Raw genomic sequence first — 18806 nt, forward strand, 5'->3', positions numbered from 1 at the left:
ATAGTCAAAGGATTGTCCCTAGCGAGCTTGGCCTCCAAATCCTACACAGAAAGACTTCTTGCATCCACTATAGCAGTCACATAGACATGTCAACAGTGGTCGATCATAATATTGTGAGGCTCTCAAATGAAGTGGTTGAGGAGAATCTTTAATCCATCATCTTTAGCCAACCCTCTAGTTGATTATTCAGGCTCAACTCAAGCTTCATTGGAGACATTGTTGGCTGCTTTGATAACACTCCCTCTACTGCTTCCTCCTATTGGATACTTGAACTAAAATTCCACCTGGATCAAAGGGAAATCTCTCAGCCTCCCTAGTTGAAGACCGATTCCCACCTAGATTCCAAACAAGCTGGACGTATCTTCCCTTCCCATGAAAAATGGTTAGACCTCGATATAATTCCTCATTAGCAGCGCATATGGAAAGTTCAAAACTTTCATCCTTGTTACCATGAGTAAGAAAACTTGTAAAGAACTCACCAAGGCACAAACTGCACTCCATTATACATGGACATGAGCATATACCCCTGCAAAGAGGCACACAAAGGCTTTCTACACATGACCGGCATATGCATTCTCATCATGAACTATGAGAGAGCTCTTTACTTGAACACGAGGATTATCTTCATTGAGAAAACTCTCCAAATCATCAAAGTCAACCTCGCTAGATATGCATACATCAGCCAGAGGTGACATACGAGGGACATCACCCACCTCCAATAAGAGATCATCAAAGAAAACAAAGTCATCATACACGCCATTAGCACCGCCCTCATCCTCTAAGACCGGTTCACCTCGGCTCTCGTTGTGACAAAGAAACTTTGACTCTACACTCACCACATCTCTGACTCCTCTAGGAAGCATATGCTCTGCAAGAGAGAGAAAGGCCTTCCCTCCCTCTTGTTGTTGCAGCTTCTCATCAAGATGTACACCCTGTATGAGAGAGACGTTTTCTTCATTGAATTCCTCTACTTTATAAGTGTCGAGAGAGGTGGCTTTCAGCATTGCCTACTGCATCTGATGCTCCCCTGACTCTTGAACACTGACAAGCTTCTCATATCTCTAATCTTGCTTAAAGCCTTGTTGATATAGGTGGCTGCTTAACAGATCTGTGTCAAGATTGGGACAAAAATTTGCAGCAAAATAGTTGGAGTAAATAATTGCGATTATTTACATCTGCTACAAAAATTGATATTCTTGCACATTTGAGTATACCACAAGGTCAAGCATATCAAGTAAACCACACAAATCAATTTTGGTGAAATTTGGATCACAAAAGTCAGACTTAAGCCAGATTCTTGAAAACCGAGTCTCTGGACACGAGATTGTTGATAACTTGACAAATTTTGTTCAAACTGAGTGAAACTTGTCCAGAGACCTTCAGAAGTTGTATACTGGCAAATCAATCTAGAAAGTGCAAATTTTTTGAGAAAAGTAAATAATCGTGATTATTTACTACTATTACATAGAGACACCATTTTTTACTTTTGAACTTGTACAACATTAGACCAACATAATACAAGGCCACTGGGAAATTTTGGGTTCAATCAGATCCAAATTGGTACATGTTCACTCAGTTTTCAGGTTGCACAGTAGTCCTTTGTCTTTAGGCAAAACTGGAATCTGAAAGTCTCAATTGCTGACTCACTTAGCTCAATTTGAAATGATACACGTAGATCAGTCATAACAGTTAGCAAGAAGTGTACAGTCTTTGTAAAAGAATAGCTAACTTGATTAAAATTGATACAAGAATCATGTTGCAGACAAGGAATTGAAAGCTTGACAAAAGTTGCAATCAAGTCATGTGGAAGAAATTAACAACAAGTCAATCTGACGGTAAGTACTCTATCCAGGGGTTCATGAGTCTATATGAACCTTAAATCTGGTGGTATACTAGAAAATCAAGGTATATTTGGAGAGATCTCTAGTAGAATATCCACCAAAGAGAGTGTGAATCAAGGCGAGCACTTGCACACTATCTTGGAAGAAGTCTCAAACACTTTTTCAGATTCAACATCTGAAATTTCTTCCTATTCGACTCATTCAGAAACCAGAATGACTGCGCTATAAGCATATACTCTCTTTTTATAATACTAATCGCCATGGATTTGGTTTACCTAGATCCTAATGACCTAAGATCCATGACTAATCGTCATGGATCCTAGGTTTACTTGGATCCTAACGAAGAGTATGCTATTCGCATTGAAGACCATGCCATAGAGTTTGAAGAGGAAGTCAGGGAAAACAAACAAGGAAAAATGTACATGGATGGAACTCAGTATTTACAATTTGAAAACCCTAATGTGATAGACAAATCGGAGTTAGAGGTAAATACCATAATTCCAGATATGGCAGCAAAATAAGGACCAGCGACTTTAGAATTCGAGGGATATGATTAAGTTGATTTGAAGCCCCTCAAACGGATTAGTACGGATAATCCTAGGATTGGAGTCTATTGTTGGGAGGATAGAAACGTCAAAGATCTCCTATGGACTTCTCATGCCAAATCAGGAAAACTAACGCACATGAAGATAGTTTATATCTTTAAAACTAAGGATAAGGGATCAGCAGATCTACCAACCTACCTGCTTAGGGATTGTTATAACGATAACTTTGTTATGATGACTCCTGAAGAGGTGGAACAGACCAAATACCAAGGGTACTCCATAAGGGATTGGATATTGGGCCAAGGACCATAAACTATTCCACGAGAAGAACTCCACGAGAGATCTTTTGAGAGTAATGTTAAAAAATCAGAAACCACCTCATCATGAAGAAAACCAGGTTACACTAAAGCCAGGGTCCAGGGCTACATGAGTCACTATTTCCAACAAACTGGTTTGAAGACATAGAATAAGACCAACTTCCAGGAGACGGGGAGTTGAACCAAATAGGCGTGTCAGACCAGCTGATTTTAAAAAATGGGTCAAAAAATACGGTAAATTTGGGGATCCATATGACCACTTAGCAAGTTTTAAAACAAGTCCTAAGATCAAAACTCATATTTGATTTCCATACTCAATTCAAGGGGTTTGGAATGACATTAGAAGGAAAAACACTGACATGGTTCCAAAACATTCCACCAAGGTCAATCATGGACTTGAATACATTAGCTCAAGGATTTGTTTCTTGTTCCAAAACGGGGATCAAACATAATACGGTAGCTCAATTCTATAGCTTCAAACACAAGGTGAGTCTGTTAAGGATTGTGCAACTAGAATGAAGCAATACATTGCAAGATGCCTAGAGTAAAAGATAGTTGTAGAGGAAAGACTAGTATCATTGTTTCTAGACGGACTGCTAAACAAGTAACTTTATGCTATATTGTATAGAAAGAAGCATAAGACCCTAGAAGAGTATGTGTCAAATGCTATTAACTTAGAAGACAATTGTGATATTTTCAACGAAGAAGATGTTCCTAAGGATAACCAAAGCAAGAAAACAACATCCACCAAACTAGCACAAGGAGGAACGGTTGCTACAGCACCGCTTTCAACCATAGAAGACATGCTCAAAAGGATGAATGACATGATGAATAACATGCAAAAAGACCTATGAGGGGACCAGGACAAGGGATACCTCAACAGGGACAACCAATTAGAATGAAAAAATGGTGTGCAATGGAGGGTAGATAGAACAACCATGAGACCAATGAGTGCTATTACCGACCAAAGTATGATGGGAATGTCCAATATGTGCTTATGACACCAGAGGGACAACCCATGTACAGATATCAGCCTAATATGGCCCCAGCTCAAAGACCACCGATGGGTATGAAAAGACCTGAGCTTGTGTTGGGTCAACAATCTCCATATCTGGGACATAATACAGTGCCTATAAAGTACATGCATCCAGAGGGAGTCATAGATGAACAAGCACTAGTTCCTGCTACACCCTATGTTGAGCCTAGTCCATCTATAGTAATGATAGAAGGAGATTGGTATAATTCACAACCACCACCAATGGAGGAACCTGTGATTTATACTACATCAGAACTGGCACCAATGTACTATGTAGCTAATCAAGGTGTTAGACCTCCTATGATAAGACCCATGATTAAACCAACAATTGGAAATTGTCATAACTGTGGTGCAAATGATCATTGGAAAAACAAATGCCCTGAGCTGACAAGAACCTTAAGCCAGTTGAAGCTTATTGCATACAATGTTGCAAAAAGGGAGACCACTTTCCGGAAGATTTTCCAAAAAATCCCTTAAAAAAGGGTAAAACAATAGTGAACGTAGTCCAAGTGAGACCTAGTAGCTCATTTGAGAGTGAACCGATTGTTCCAATCAAGGTAATCAAGGTAATCACCAGAGCCTAGGCTAAGAAAAAGAAACATAACTCCTCTGATGATTCAGAGAATACAAAAATTTCCTTTCGAAAGACCAAAAGGAGCAGAAGCAAAAGGTATGAGATGAGAAAACAAAAACAAAGGGCTGAAATCGAGGAGAAAGCAAAGAAACTATTCCAGGAAGAGGTGAAAGAAACTAGAAATAAAATCAAGGAAACCACCCTAAAATCTGGAGGATCAATTTTGGTTGTCAAAATTTTTTGAGCCAATCAATGCAGCCTTGGAAGCTTACCATGCGGGACTTGAAGCAGGCCAAAACATGAAAACAAATGGAAAAACTACCCTTCTCCAGACATGGAAGAAGCTAAGCTTGAAGCTTATCAAGATTTGGTAAGAATTACTCAAGAGATGGTGAAAAAACAAAAACCCAAGCTCAAGAGAATGGCAAAACCTGAAGAGCTTGTGGTAGGAACCAGTAAAGAAAAATCCAAAGTGGTGGTAGAACCCCACCTTGAAACAAAAGAGCCAGAACTTATAGTGCCGAACAACGAAGATGCCTTAGAGGAATTCCATTAGTAGAAAAAGACTGGCCAGAACACTTATGGGAAAAATTTAGAGAGATTAATGATGGGAGCCTAACTCTGAAGTCAGCTCCTATAGAGGAAGTTAACGAAGATGAATCCATAGTGTATAAAACCACTGAGGTAAAAAGAGCGGAATAGAACCTAGAACTAGACAACATCCATTCAATCATATCTACACCCATCCAATGCACTCTTACTTTAGGAGAACTCTTAAAAATCATACCATATTTATGGAGTGATCTATAGAAAACTCTAGAAAAGGTGGGGATAACAGGGCTAATCGCAAAAAAATTGAGAAAATTGAAAGATGAACTCGATAACAAAGAGATTCGATCTGTTCCAATTAATAAAGTCGGAGAATGCTACAAAGGAGAAGAAGGAAACAAAACTCTTCCAGTGAAATATAATGACATAGAAACCATGGCAATACCGAATAGTGAGGTAGGCATAGCCATAGCCAGGAAACAAGTATGAGAATCTTGGGGACAATCAACCATTAGACAAACTTGAATGAAATTGCAATTGGTTGATGGACACATCGAAAGACCCTTAGGATTGCTTGAAAAAGTGATAATTAATTCCTGTGGGATTGAATATCAGCACACTTCTACCACGGTAGACTTTGGAAAGACACTCAATGACGAAATCATATTGAAAAGACCTTTCATGTGGCAAGTACAACTTATCCAAGATTGGGGAACAATTACCTGTACTTGAAGCAAGTACAAGAATTTGATTCAATCTCTTCGGCTGAAACTAAGCTTCCATCTTGATTGAGCAAAGACATGGTATCCTTGATGACCATAGCTCACGTGGATTGGTAAATACCACATCCTATTAGAATTGGATTAATTGAGCAATCGGCTATGTATCAATTACTAGTTGAAATGTTGTACAAAAGAAATCGAGATAGAATATTGCTTTTATGCATTACTCCTGAGGAGAAAACCCAATACCTAAGTCAAGCACAAATAGTCTTTTTTGGTTATTTTTCTTTATTTCTCTTGATATTGGGACTTATAAATGGAAAAATCCAAAAAAAAATTAAGCTATGTTTTTCAATGGATTTTCTTAATTATTGGATTTTTACTTTGCTTTTTTAGCACATTTTGTTATTTTCTTTGATTTTTTCAATAAACAGATCAAGAATTAATAATAAATAGCAATTGAGCTCAGATGGAAAAACTAAAGATACGTTGATGATTAGAACAACAAGGTAGACAAGCACAAAAAGTTTCAATCAAATCGGCAGATGGAAGCGGGAAGCCTAAATTAGGCGGCCAAGACCTATTTTTGCAGAATTCTTGCATAATGAGTTATAGGAATCCGATTGAGGAAATTTTTGAGTCTAACATAGATTTCATGGTCTAGTAGGACTAACAGGGGAATTTGGGGAAAAATGGTTTAGGAAGTCCGAGTATAGATATCTAGAGTAGTCTAAAATCACCTCATTTGCACTTGTTGCCCTTGGAGAGAGAGCTTTTTGACCTTCTTCGAGCACGATTTTTGGAGTCCACAGTCGCCCGTTTACAGCGCCGTCTCACACAAGACATGAGAGGTAAGTTCTATACTTATCAATGATTCATTCTGTATGGCCGGTAGCTAGTCTAAACCCCAAGAAAAAACCCTAAAATCCGAGCAATGCATGAAGTCCTACGACCAAAAATTGACCATAGCAGCCCGTCAGCTCAACCAAATCGAAGGAAGCTTGAACTATAGCATGCCCCTATACAATAGAACACTTCTATATCACCAATTGACCATTCGGAAAGGGTTGACGGGGGTCCCAAGTAGAAAAGCTAGGTTTTTGGCAGATGCCAGAATTGAATTTTGACTCCACAAATAGCTTATAGATTGGGTCTATACACAATGTATATGGTTGGTTCATAAAAGCAATCAAGGAAATCTCTTGAAAAGTAGAAATTAGCTCGAAGGCTACAAAGCGTCAAATTTGACATACAAAGTCAAACTGACTCCAAATGGGCCAAAATTGAATGAGTTGCTCCAAGACTCTGTAGCAGACAAGTCCATAGCCTCAAAAGTGACTAACCAACTCCACAGGCCATGTAGTCACAAAAATCAGTAAATTGAGAGTCAACAAAGCACGAAGCGATGTCGACAAGACAAAAACTTTACCAAATTCAATTTAGGACTTGTTTTAGATGTATTGAATATGTTCAGGACAAAATTTGTCAAGTTTAGCAAAAAAAGTTGACTGCTGTAAATAATCATGATTGTTTACTTTTGCAATTTTTTGACTTGAAAATGGTACCTTCACATCACTCATCACTTGTACACATCTATTACATGCCACATTTCAAGTATGAGCCAAAATTATCCATGATAACCTGGAAAATTGTCAAAAAAACGCAAAGAAGTCTTTCAAATACAAATTTTGAGTTATCTGTCACAGTTTTTGATCCAAATCACCTCATATCTCATAAACAGGGTCTACATCATGCTTAGAACCAAGATGCACCAAAAGATGTTCATTTTGATGAAAAAGTTAATAATCACGATTATTTACTTTCTTGCAAAAATGGGAGAAAATTACAACTTTGACCTTATGGGACCAAAGCAAATGATTTCCCAAGCCCACTGACCAAGTTTGAGAAAATTTGTATCTCAAAATCTCAAAATTCCTTTATATCTACTGTTTCAGATACAGAAACCCAAAATCTGGCACCATTTTCACCCTTTGCACTCAAATGAGCATCGACTTCACTCAGGGTATTGAAATGCTATATATTTCAAGCCTATGATGCAAAAAATGCAAAAGGTTGAGAAAATTCCTCACTTGTAAATAATCGCGATTATTCACTTTTGTTGCAAATTTTTATTTGGACTTTATGATTTTGATCTTTACATGTTTTTATGCATCTATGCATGTTCAAAATTTGATTTGAAGCAAATTGGACTCAATTTTTCAGCAATTCAGACTCAAGGGCATTTCAAAGCGGAAATTGCAAAAATTTTCAAACTTTGGCACTCTATTCACTTAACAGGAGAAATGCAAGCTACGGAGAAGGCCAAGAAGAGGGTCTCTTAAAGAAAGAAGCTGCAAGAGCAGCCACCCTACCAACTGGACCCCAGTTTAGTAAGGACGGCCAAAGCAACATATCTCTTTAGAGAACAGATTGAAGAAAACAACACCACAATTTTCACAGGTAGGTTTTTAAGTGAAGAAGGACATCAAGTAGAGCTGCAACTATTATCTAAAGAAATCTATGATGTTGCGGCAAAGATAGACACAAAGGAGGCCAACAAAAGGCTCGGCCTCACGGATTTCTACAACGAGGAACCGTGAGGCGTAGACTTCCAGAAATCCTATGAGCTCTTGTCTACAATTAAGGAAGATGGATCAATCCAAATTACTGATCAACAAGGTTAGAAAGTCGAAGTAGTGATCACAAAGGAAATTTTGGCTAAGGCTTTGAAGTTTCCATTAGAGGGGATGACAATGAGGGCTCGAGATAGAAAAACAGCATGCACCTTCACCAAGGACAATGCTACGGTAACCTTTGCTGACCTCATACAAAAGCAAGAGGAAGAACCAGCACGTCTTTATCATCAGCACTTCCATTTTCTAGCAAAGAGTCCCCCAAGGTACACAACACCTAATCATGCAGTTGCGATTACATTCACACAAGTGTTGAAGTCAACAACCAAGCAAGTGATTGATCACGCTCAGTATGTGCTATCAACAGTGAAGGGCACCAAGAAAGAGGGTAAGATCACCTATCTGGGTGCACCTGAAATATTAACAAGAATATCGTACTATGTTATTGGCATGGCAAACAATTTGTTGCCTGCCCTAGATCAAAACACATTGATTGTGTCTACACAGCCATCTCCAGGAACCACCTGCTAGACAAAAGAGAGTTTACAAATCTGATGAAGAGTTGGCAAAAAGCTCTCATGAAGCACATAGCAGCAAAAGCTCAGACAACGAGGAAAGGCGAGCCAGAATACAAAAGATGAAGAAAAAAGCAGTGGTTGCACACCAAGAGGAACCTCAACAGAAGAAGGCGAGGTTTGAAAGAGAGAAACACGCTTACGAAAGAAGCTGCCAAGATATAGGAGAGGACCCACAAAAGTGGGTTTCTAAAGAGATAAGTGGTCCTCGAATTAAGAACCCTGCAAGGAAAGAAGCAAAGGACCCCATAGATTTTCTTGAAAGAATGTATGTAGAGGCAGAAGCACTCAAGTTGAAATAAGCTCAAGAAGCTGAGAGAAAAGCATGAGAAGAGGCAGCAGAGCAATCAACTCAAGCGGAGGGTACTGCACAAAGCGAGACACAACAATATCATGAGGAAATTTCTCCGAAGCCAACTTCACCTGCTATGGAACAGGTGGATTACCCAATGCCAATCCCTTCCCCTTCATCAACACTTAGACCCACTGAGGGCGAGCAAGTCAAAGAGAAGGAGACTCAACCACATGAGGTAGCAAGTTTTGAGCAACCCAAGGCAATAGAGGTAGAGGCCACCCCTTCTACAACCACCCATCAAGAAACCACAGAGGCATCCACAAAGCCTCAAGAAGAAAAATCACTCGGGGCAACCGCACAGCCTCAAGGAAAGGTAGAACCGCTGCTGCAACCACAACCAACCGCTACAGAACAACTCAAGGATCTACACACAGAAACCACTGCAACATCCAGACAGCCTACAAAGCGTGAAAATTGGTAGACAAATGATGAAGTCATCATACAAGTGAATGAATATTCCAAGTAGATGCAAGAGATGACTGAGAAATTGCAAACAACAACACTTAGACACACTGCTAAAGCTAGAGAGCTAGAGATGGTTATCGATGATCTACAAGGAGAATTAGATGATACAATAAATGTCATCTCAGATCTTCAGAGAAAAATCCAAGACCTAAGTTGAGAGCTGAAGCTAAACAACACCAGCTAGCGCAAGAGAAGCAACAAAAGGAAATGGAGGAGCTTGGCAAACTTCTCAACAAGTTAACAGATGCCTGCAAGATCAAAGACCAACAGCTAACAGAGGTAACAAATGAACTCTTTACCATAACTCTGTTAGTACAAAAAATCCAAATGCAATTCGACGTAGCAAATGCTTCACTTCAATATCCCGAGCAAAGGATCAACAATCAAGAAGCTTTCTTGATACAAATAAGGGAACCTCCCGCAGTTGCTTCAATCAAAGGTACATACAAAGTATTTAAGGCATTGAAAAAGAAGAATAAAGATATTGAAATCAAGATAAAGATAGAGCAGTCACAACAAATAGAACTTGCATTAATGTGGGTACAAAGAGAAGAACAACTGCTCAAGGAGATAGTCGAGCTAAAGAGGGCAATCAGCTATTGAGAGAGGGACAGCCAGAGACACAAGAAGAAGCTGGTACCTCAAAGCAACCAAACGTTGAAATCCCATCACTCTCTTTCACTTAGATGGAAACACAACGGGCAGAAGGGCTAGGAGGAGAGGCAGATTTCCAGGTACCAATAGCAGATGCTGAGCAAGTGTCAATGGTCTAGTTGTCTAAAGTTGAATAAGATGCACTCAAGGAGCAGGTTGCTCAGGAGATAGATGAACAATGGAAAGCAGTGATGGATTGGGAGTTGAGGGTTATCCATTGAGTCAAAGTCCCTCAACTCACTCCCAACCAAATCAATGCACAATGGCATGAAAAATCATTGCCATATCCTTTGATCAAGGTAGAGGTGTTACATGTGAAAGAAAGACTATATAAAGACATGGAGGAAGAAGGCATAGAGAAAGTCCACCCCAAGTGGAGAAAGAGCTGGCTAAACAAGAATCCTAGATACTTGATTTTTTTCACAAGAGCATCTGTAACCCTTCAGAAAGACCCAACCTTTTGTCTTGTACCAAGGGTAAGGACATGGCAAGCACATGAGGCATTGAATAAGAAGCGCCCTACATGGCTCAACTATCCAAGATTTCCAGCACTAGATCAGGGAATACTGATGGAGGAATACATGGTGAAAACCCTAACGAGCACCATGACATTCTTCAAAAGTCTCCCTAATCTCTCATCTGCCATGCTCTACAAAATTTTCCAAATGCTGCTCACATGCATTACATCTTTTCATGAGCTAGAGAAAGTAGGAGCACCATGGATGGCATTCCTTGAGGGAAACAAGAGTCTCTGCTATGACCTCAGTGGGCTAGCCTTCCGAAGAAGTTCTTATGGCTTCTATGCCCAATGCATGTTCTTGCCATCTAGCAATATGTTGGCGTTTGAGAAAGCATTCTATACAGGGCTCTTCAATTGGTGAACAAAGATATTTGGGCAACCTAACCTCCAGATTTGTTGGCTACTCAGCCATTGAGCTCAAAAACAGGGTCACCATGCATTTCTTGCAGGTTCATGACAAAGAAAGAAGATTGAAATATGGGAAAGCACTCCATGCACTTAAAGACCGCATCGCCAGCCGTCAACCCAAAGATTACTTCAGCTCATAAAGCTGTGTCAAGGGACGAAACTGGCGAGGAGGGGGCAATGTTATCAACAACCTAACTTGGATACTATTTTTTGGAGCTTTCAATGTTATCAAGAATATTGTAACTCCTACTTTCCGGAAAAACTTTGTAATTGATGAGCCGGTGCTACAAGCTTCCAGATTGTATCAACCTGTCTTTAAATAGAGCTCCCAGATTATTAGTTTTGACCACCAAAAACCTTGGCTAAGGTATAAAAGCCAGTTTCTTTAAGTTTTTGGATAATGAAATACACAGCGTGAGCTAACGGCGCTCACTTCTCTCCTTCTCGCACTTCCTACTCCCTCCACGGTTGTCACATTGCAATCGCGTCTGTTGCATTGCAACCGTAGGTAAAATATCTACGCATTGACATAAGCATTTCAGGGTGTTTTGTAGCTTTTGGCATCACCGACCCGCGGACTAATCTTATCATAAGTAGGAATTTACTCTTCAAAATCAAAAACTACTTTTGGTGATTTCAGTCATTTGAGTGTAGCCTGAGTTAAATGTGAGTTGCTTGTTGTTTTCTAAGAGATTGAAAACCTCTTGTAGCCTCTATGCACTAATTGAGTCAGCTCCATCCCATGGATTGACAATTATATTCATGGTTCTCGCTACGTCTTCAATAAGATACGAGTGAGGTTAGACACCCGTCCCACAAGAAGATCATTAGAATGTTGTCAGAGTATGTTTATAAGAAGGAGAGAGAGTGGAAAATGAATTTGGAGAAGTTCTTGTGGGCATGCAAGACATCCTACAAGGTGGCTACAAAATTTTCTCCATTTGAGATGGTTTATAATAAGCAGATAGTGATGCCCATGTACGTAGAGCTAGGCTCTTTGAAGGGTATGTGGCACATCACCACCACCCAATACAAGGTTTCACACGATTGGTTTGTTAGTAATAAAGCTTTGGGGATAGATAGAGAGATGTGAACATACTATTATGTGAAATAGCGAGAGAAACGGTTTGCAAAGGTTAATCAAAGTCTACCTGATAAGAAGATACAAGAAGGGGATATAATAATGAAGTATGAGAGCTACTTGGAGTTTAATTTTCAAAGAAAATTTAAGAATAAATAGACGAGTCCATATAAAGTTCAGAACGCATTTCCCAATGGGAGCTACCAACTAGTAAGGGCGAACAACTAGCTTCTTACGCACATGGTGAATCATCTGTGGATCAAGCTGTACTTTGATAGGGGTTCAGTGTCTAATGTGCATGAAATTTTAGCCAAGGGAGGTGGGAAACCCCTGAGAAAGATAAGGTATGGGGTGGTTTAAGATTTTACACATATGTTGTACATAGGGGTGTGGTTTGCAAGTATGTTTGGTTACCAGCTCGATGTGGTAGTTCTTAAGTTTTTTACATATGCTTTTGGTTGAACATGAATGTTCAACAAGGGGGTTGGGCAGTGATGGTGAAGACAAATCTGTTTGGTTCTAGGAATGTGCACACACGTGGGTATGTATGTTGGCAGTTAGCCGGGGTGCAAAGGCAGGTGTGGAGACCTGGGCAGGCCAGTGACAATGAAAATGTATGCTTAATGGGATTTTTTAAGCCAAGAAGGTTCCAAAAGGGAAAAACTAGGATTAAAAGACTAGGTATCCAAAATGTTGGGATTATGCTTTGAAATGTAGTACTTGAAGTGCTTTAGAAGGTGGTCGAGATGGCTCCTCAAATAGAGCTACTAGGTAAAAGTTATGGCTATCAAAAAATGGAGTGTTTTCCAGATTCTCGATGGAGTGGGGACAAATGAACAGAGCTTGTGTGGGTGGATAGATGCAAAGTGATCAGCTTGTGGAGCATGATGGTATTTTCAAATCCTCAATGGAAAGGTGAACGAGAAAGATATGGCCAACCAAATATTGGCTAGGGGCTAGTTATGGGCCAAACTAACTACTTTGGTTGGCATGCCATTTGGTATTTTTGAGGGACCTCCAAAGCTCTCACGGGTAGTGTGCATCAAGAGGAGCTAACATAATGTCAGTCAAAGTCTAGATCGATAAGATATTAATGCTTGAATTGGGTGTTAGTTATCAGTGTGGTGAAGTGCCATATGCTTTTTCTTGGCTCTAGTTGCATTTGTTGGGAGTCAACAACTATGCATTTGGAATGGCTTTTAGAGCTTTATTATTGGAGCAATGGGAAAGTAATTGCAAGGGCCTCACCCTCAAAGCCATATTCTGCATTGTATGTACATTTCCTTTGGCCCTCATTAGCCTCGTGCTAGAACTCGAAGATAACTATCGCCTTAGCTTTGGATTTTGTGCCAACAATTGCCCAAAAGTGATATTGGACTTTTGATTTTGAACGTCACTTACCAAGTCATATTCTAGATGATTGAGCCCAAGTTGTAATTCAATCGAACGGGCCACCCTCCGCTTGGTTCCCTATGGATGAAGAGAATCTTGCTCCTTTGAGAGTGGATCCCAACACCGCATGACCAACACTCAAGTCATGGGCTGCCGTGAACACCTCCATAAACCCAAGCTTTGAAAGCATCACATACCCACCAATGATAGAGATGAGTGACGACTAGTGAGTTTAGGCAAATCGACCTCTTCAGGATGCTACAGTGATCCTGGACAAAAATATAGGAACATACCTGACAACACATGGGAACATACCCCAAAAATACTTTTTCAGTACTAGTTCAAATATAGATGATCCAAACCACTGGTTGGCATCATCACCTGGACCATATAAAGATGTTGCAAGTAACCATACCACATGTCAATCCTCCTCAATTCAATCATCAATATACTATACATGAAATCTTTTCACTCAGGAGAGCCATCAATCTCAATAGTTCATTACAAAATCCAACCAAAATATTTTATGATTCCTCTTTACCATCAAGGAATCAAGCTATCTCCCCTACAGTCATGATCAGACAACATGCAAGCATTGCAATGTATTTTCCAGCCTCAAGATGTCATGAGCTTGCATGTTCACCTATTTTACCATACATAGTCTAAATTATATCCAATAAAAAATATATATCTTTGAGCATAAAGAAAAATCCAAATTGGTACCATAAACTTATACCAACAAGCAGAATCAAATCCGGACTCCGGTTCTCTCCTTAGTATGCATGAAAAAAAACACACAGACGACAACCTATGGACTTGACATACAATGTGAATCTATCTTCTAGGAACATTAGAATATTAGTTTGAAAGTATAACTCCACTTATCTCAATACCTTGAACGTGCTCCAAAAAACGGAGCTCAATTTGGATAAGTTTTAGTGGTTTTATCCCCAGGGTCAAAAAGCGCAAAAATTAGCATGCAAAATTGACAAAAAATTTGAATTCACATCTATACATCAAAATTTGATTATGGACATGTAGATCTTTTCTAACTATCTTATTCTTTTGAGATGATAAGTTTCACCACATTTCAATAACAAAAACTTCTAGTTTACCCATAAAAAGCAATTTTTCCTTCTTTCCAAAAACCTGTCTAAAACAGACCACTGCTCAAAAAATTTGAAATAACTCAAAATTGATGTAGGATCAGCCTACAATTGTGAAACAACAAATCAAAGAGGACATATTTTAATTTTACAGATGTCTTCAAGTTTATCATTTAAGCAAAAATTCAGTTTTGAGAATCTTCTTACCTTGATCCTTCCAACATGTATGGATAATTCCATATGCGCAATCAACCATTAATTATAAAGTAAACCACATCACGATGGAATACTTAGGAGCATAGAGTTGGAAGAATAATATCATGACTACCTCTCGTGTAGATGTATGCTCTTTGCATAAGAGGAGACGCAAGAATAGCATACACATAACACCATATTAGCGAATTTGGAAATTTCCCAATTTCCACTTTTAAAAAAATCTTAAAATATGATCACATGGCCAAATATTAGCCAAAGTTTTGAGAGCATGTCTTGGAAGAACATTTCAAGTACTCCCCCCATTTGATTAAAGTAATGGCTTTTATAGTAGGGGACCTTCAACTTTGGAAACTGCATTTTAATTGGCCCATGTGGCATCTCAAATTGGCCATTTTGGAATGGGGAGCCTCCTTGTTTGATATGCTCTCTCTTTGCTCTCTTGAAAGGGGGGATGGTAGCTTGAGAGAGGGGTGCACTACCGATGTCTCTAGCACCCCTTGTTTTTTTTTTTTTTAACTCTCGTATTTTCACCTCAGAGCTTACCCCTTCACTTTACTTGGAATGCCTCTTGGACTTGCTTGTCCACCCTCTTTGAATGGCCCTTAGCTTTGCCCACTTGTCTGCATTTGATTACCTCCTTTGGACTCCCTTTGGTGTGTTCTCTCTCCTTCATATCATCTCCAGCTCGTACTCCCCCTACATTCCTTTGATGGCCTCGGAATCCCTTTGACTGGCTCCCAATTTTCCCCTTTGATCCACTTGGTTGTCCTATGAATTGCCCCTTTTGGTACGCGTTGTCCATTTGGCCCCTCCCGATTTGGAGCTACCCTGGGGCCGCTTTGGACTCTAACTTCCATTAAGCTTGCACATGACCACACTCTATGTCATGCAGATAAGGCACTAGTAAGGTTTCTAGTGCCCTCGGCCGTGCCATTGCTTCAAAAGGGCTCGGGGCCAACTGGTTGTGTGATCGGACCCTACTACTGCCTTGCCACGTGATCATTTTTCTTTGCCCGTTGTTTGTCATCCGCCATTCCCATTACCAAAAGTGTTGCTCACCAATCATCGATCGTTGATCAAAACCTCTGTTACGCGGCGACCAGCTACCTGCGTAGTGCTCCTCCACAAGCTCACCTTCTCCAGGAGAGAGCAAGCCCTCTCTCTCACACTTTCAGACCTCCAATGGGCCATGCCACAACCTTTATAGGCTTTCATCCCAACTATATGCTGCACATATGGGATTTTGCAGACGCCACGGACATGGTGTCCCCAGGCTTAATGGACTTCCAAGGCCTAAGAAACTCCTTGAACACCCATCAAAAAACCCCCCCCCCCCCCCCCCCACTTGGACATCCACCATTCTCTGCTCAATTATCCGATCCCTAAGCCACTACATCCGACCAAAATTCCTTTCCCTGACTTCAAACCTTGAGTGTCTTCCCACCCCTTAGCATTTGCATGGCATTGAACCATGCATCGGAACTTCGCCAAAAATCATATGCACCCACTTAATTTCTTAGCATTAGCTCCTAGCTTCAACCTGTTGTATCTTGCTGATCAGGAGCCTCATTGACATGTAGAGAGTCCCCGTTGACTCCTCTTGATGCATACTTCCCTCTAGATCTTGGTTGAGCCCAAAACAATACTGGATGGCACGTCCTTCAATGTGGTCAACTTGGCCCATAACTAACCTTTGAAAAATCTTCTAATGGCCATAACTTACCCTCTAGAGCTCCAATTTGCAATCCAAAGAGATAGGCATGATCAGCAATTCAAGCTCTTCACATGCATCCACTGGTCTTGGCTCTAGTCATATATCCCCTGCTGCCCTTTCCATCGGAGATCTACAACACCTTCCAAATTTGAAATAAAATATCTTTCACATTGAGGCTCCATTTGACAATCCGTCTGGGCTGGTTTCTAGAGCACATCGAGCATTACATTTGAGAACACTAATAGAACACTTTGCACAATTGAATCTGCCATTCTAGCTAGCCCATTTTGGAGCCTCCTTGACCTAAAAGGTAGCATTAAGCATACATCTCCCCTACCTTTTGGTTTCCCAGGACCTTGATATCTGCCTAAACTCTTTGGCATGCCCTTGTGCACATCTATGGAATTTCTTAGCACTACTTCTGACCTCAAACAGCTTTGTTTGTACCATCATTGCCCAGTCCCCTCCTCAAACATTAACGTTCGACCAAAGGCATATGTAGAGAACTTTAGCAACTCGCACACCAAACTCACAACTCCAAGAACTTGCAAAATCACAACCCTATGTATAGGCTATGTACAAAAACATCATGTTCATTGCAGCTGCACACAATTCACCATGTGCCTAAGAAGCTTACCATTTGCTCTTACCAGCTTATAGGTCCCACTTGGAAAGGCCTTCTGCACTTTGTACGGCACTTCTTCTTGAACTTCTTCTGGAACGTGAAGTCCAGGTAACTCTCCTACTTTATCACCATGTTTCCCTCCTCTATCTTCTTATCTGGCAAGTCCTGATAGAACTTGGCAATCCCCTTCTCTCTCTGCTTCACATAGTAGTCTTCTACTACCTCCATGTCCATTTGAAAAGCCTCCAGAGTGGCTATCCGATCCTATCAAAACCTCATGCTGAGTGGCATTGAAATGCCACAGACCTTTCAAAGCACTTAATTGTGCATGCACTAGAAATATAGCTTCCTTATCATAGACTAGTTCAAATGGAGTGAAATTTGTAGCCACTTTATAGGACATCCTATACGCCCACAAACACTTTTCTAGATTTTTTTCCTAGTCAGTCACTTGCTTATACCCGTATTTTGTCAATATTTTGATTATTTTCCCATTAGCACTCTCTACTAGACCATTGCATTGGGGATGATATGGTGAGGAAAATTGATGCTAAATCTTTAGATTTTCTACTAATGCACGCATTAGATTTCTTCTAAACCCCTGACCCCTATCAAAACTAACACCCACGGTACCCCAAAATTGCAACATATGTTATCAAACACAAAGTGAGCTACCACATTAATATTCACTTCTAAAACCCTGACCCCTATCAAAACTAACACCCACGGTACCCCAAAATTGCAACATATGTTATCAAACACAAAGTGAGCTACCACATTAACATTCACTTCCTTCGCAGCCCTGGCCTCGACCCACCGTTTAAGGTAGTCAAAGACTACCATCACATACTTCTTACCACTTGTAGACTTCTAGAGTGGACCTATAGCATCCAAACCCCACTTCTCAAAAGCACTTTGTGCGATGATGGCATCCTACGACTTCGCTACCAGCCGTCTTTCACCTATAGTTTGACAATCATGTCTTGCGCCAATAATTCACGTCCTTCACTATGAAAGGCCACCAAAAGCCTGATCTCAACACTCAAAATAGAACCTCGTCTATACGCTAGTGTGCACTTTCTTCATGGAATTTCTCTAGCACCATACCTATCTCTTAGCACTCCGTCACGCTCATAGTTCATCAGATATTCATCTACTTGTGTGAAGTTGTGAGATTTTTGCACCACTCTTCTTCTCTACAACTTGGACAAACCCTCTAAACATTGCCCTGTACTCAAAAACCCTTCAGTCTCCTTTAAGGTATCCCTACTTTCACAAGTGGCTGGGCCCACATATAGGCCTACAACATGCACTCTACTACTTGCTAATGGTCTGCCACTTGGTTCTGCTCTCTCCTCACATGCTTCAATTAAACTTCTCCATAAAACTTTTGAATCTTCTTAACGAAAAAGAACCAATGCTTCAAAGATTCCCTCTTTACCTACCATTGGCCTAACAGGTGCTTGATGACTAGCAAC

General features: G+C 40.3%; 1 pseudogene; it reads right to left on the reverse strand.

The window, feature by feature from the left end:
- Positions 1 to 243: 243 nt before the first annotated feature.
- Positions 244 to 863, reverse strand: LOC147455365 (uncharacterized; annotated as a pseudogene).
- Positions 864 to 18806: the final 17943 nt, after the last annotated feature.

Source organism: Adiantum capillus-veneris, chromosome 6 (genome assembly GCF_014529385.1).
Source record: "Adiantum capillus-veneris isolate H3 chromosome 6, ASM1452938v2, whole genome shotgun sequence".
NCBI classification, from domain to species: domain Eukaryota; kingdom Viridiplantae; phylum Streptophyta; class Polypodiopsida; order Polypodiales; family Pteridaceae; genus Adiantum; species Adiantum capillus-veneris.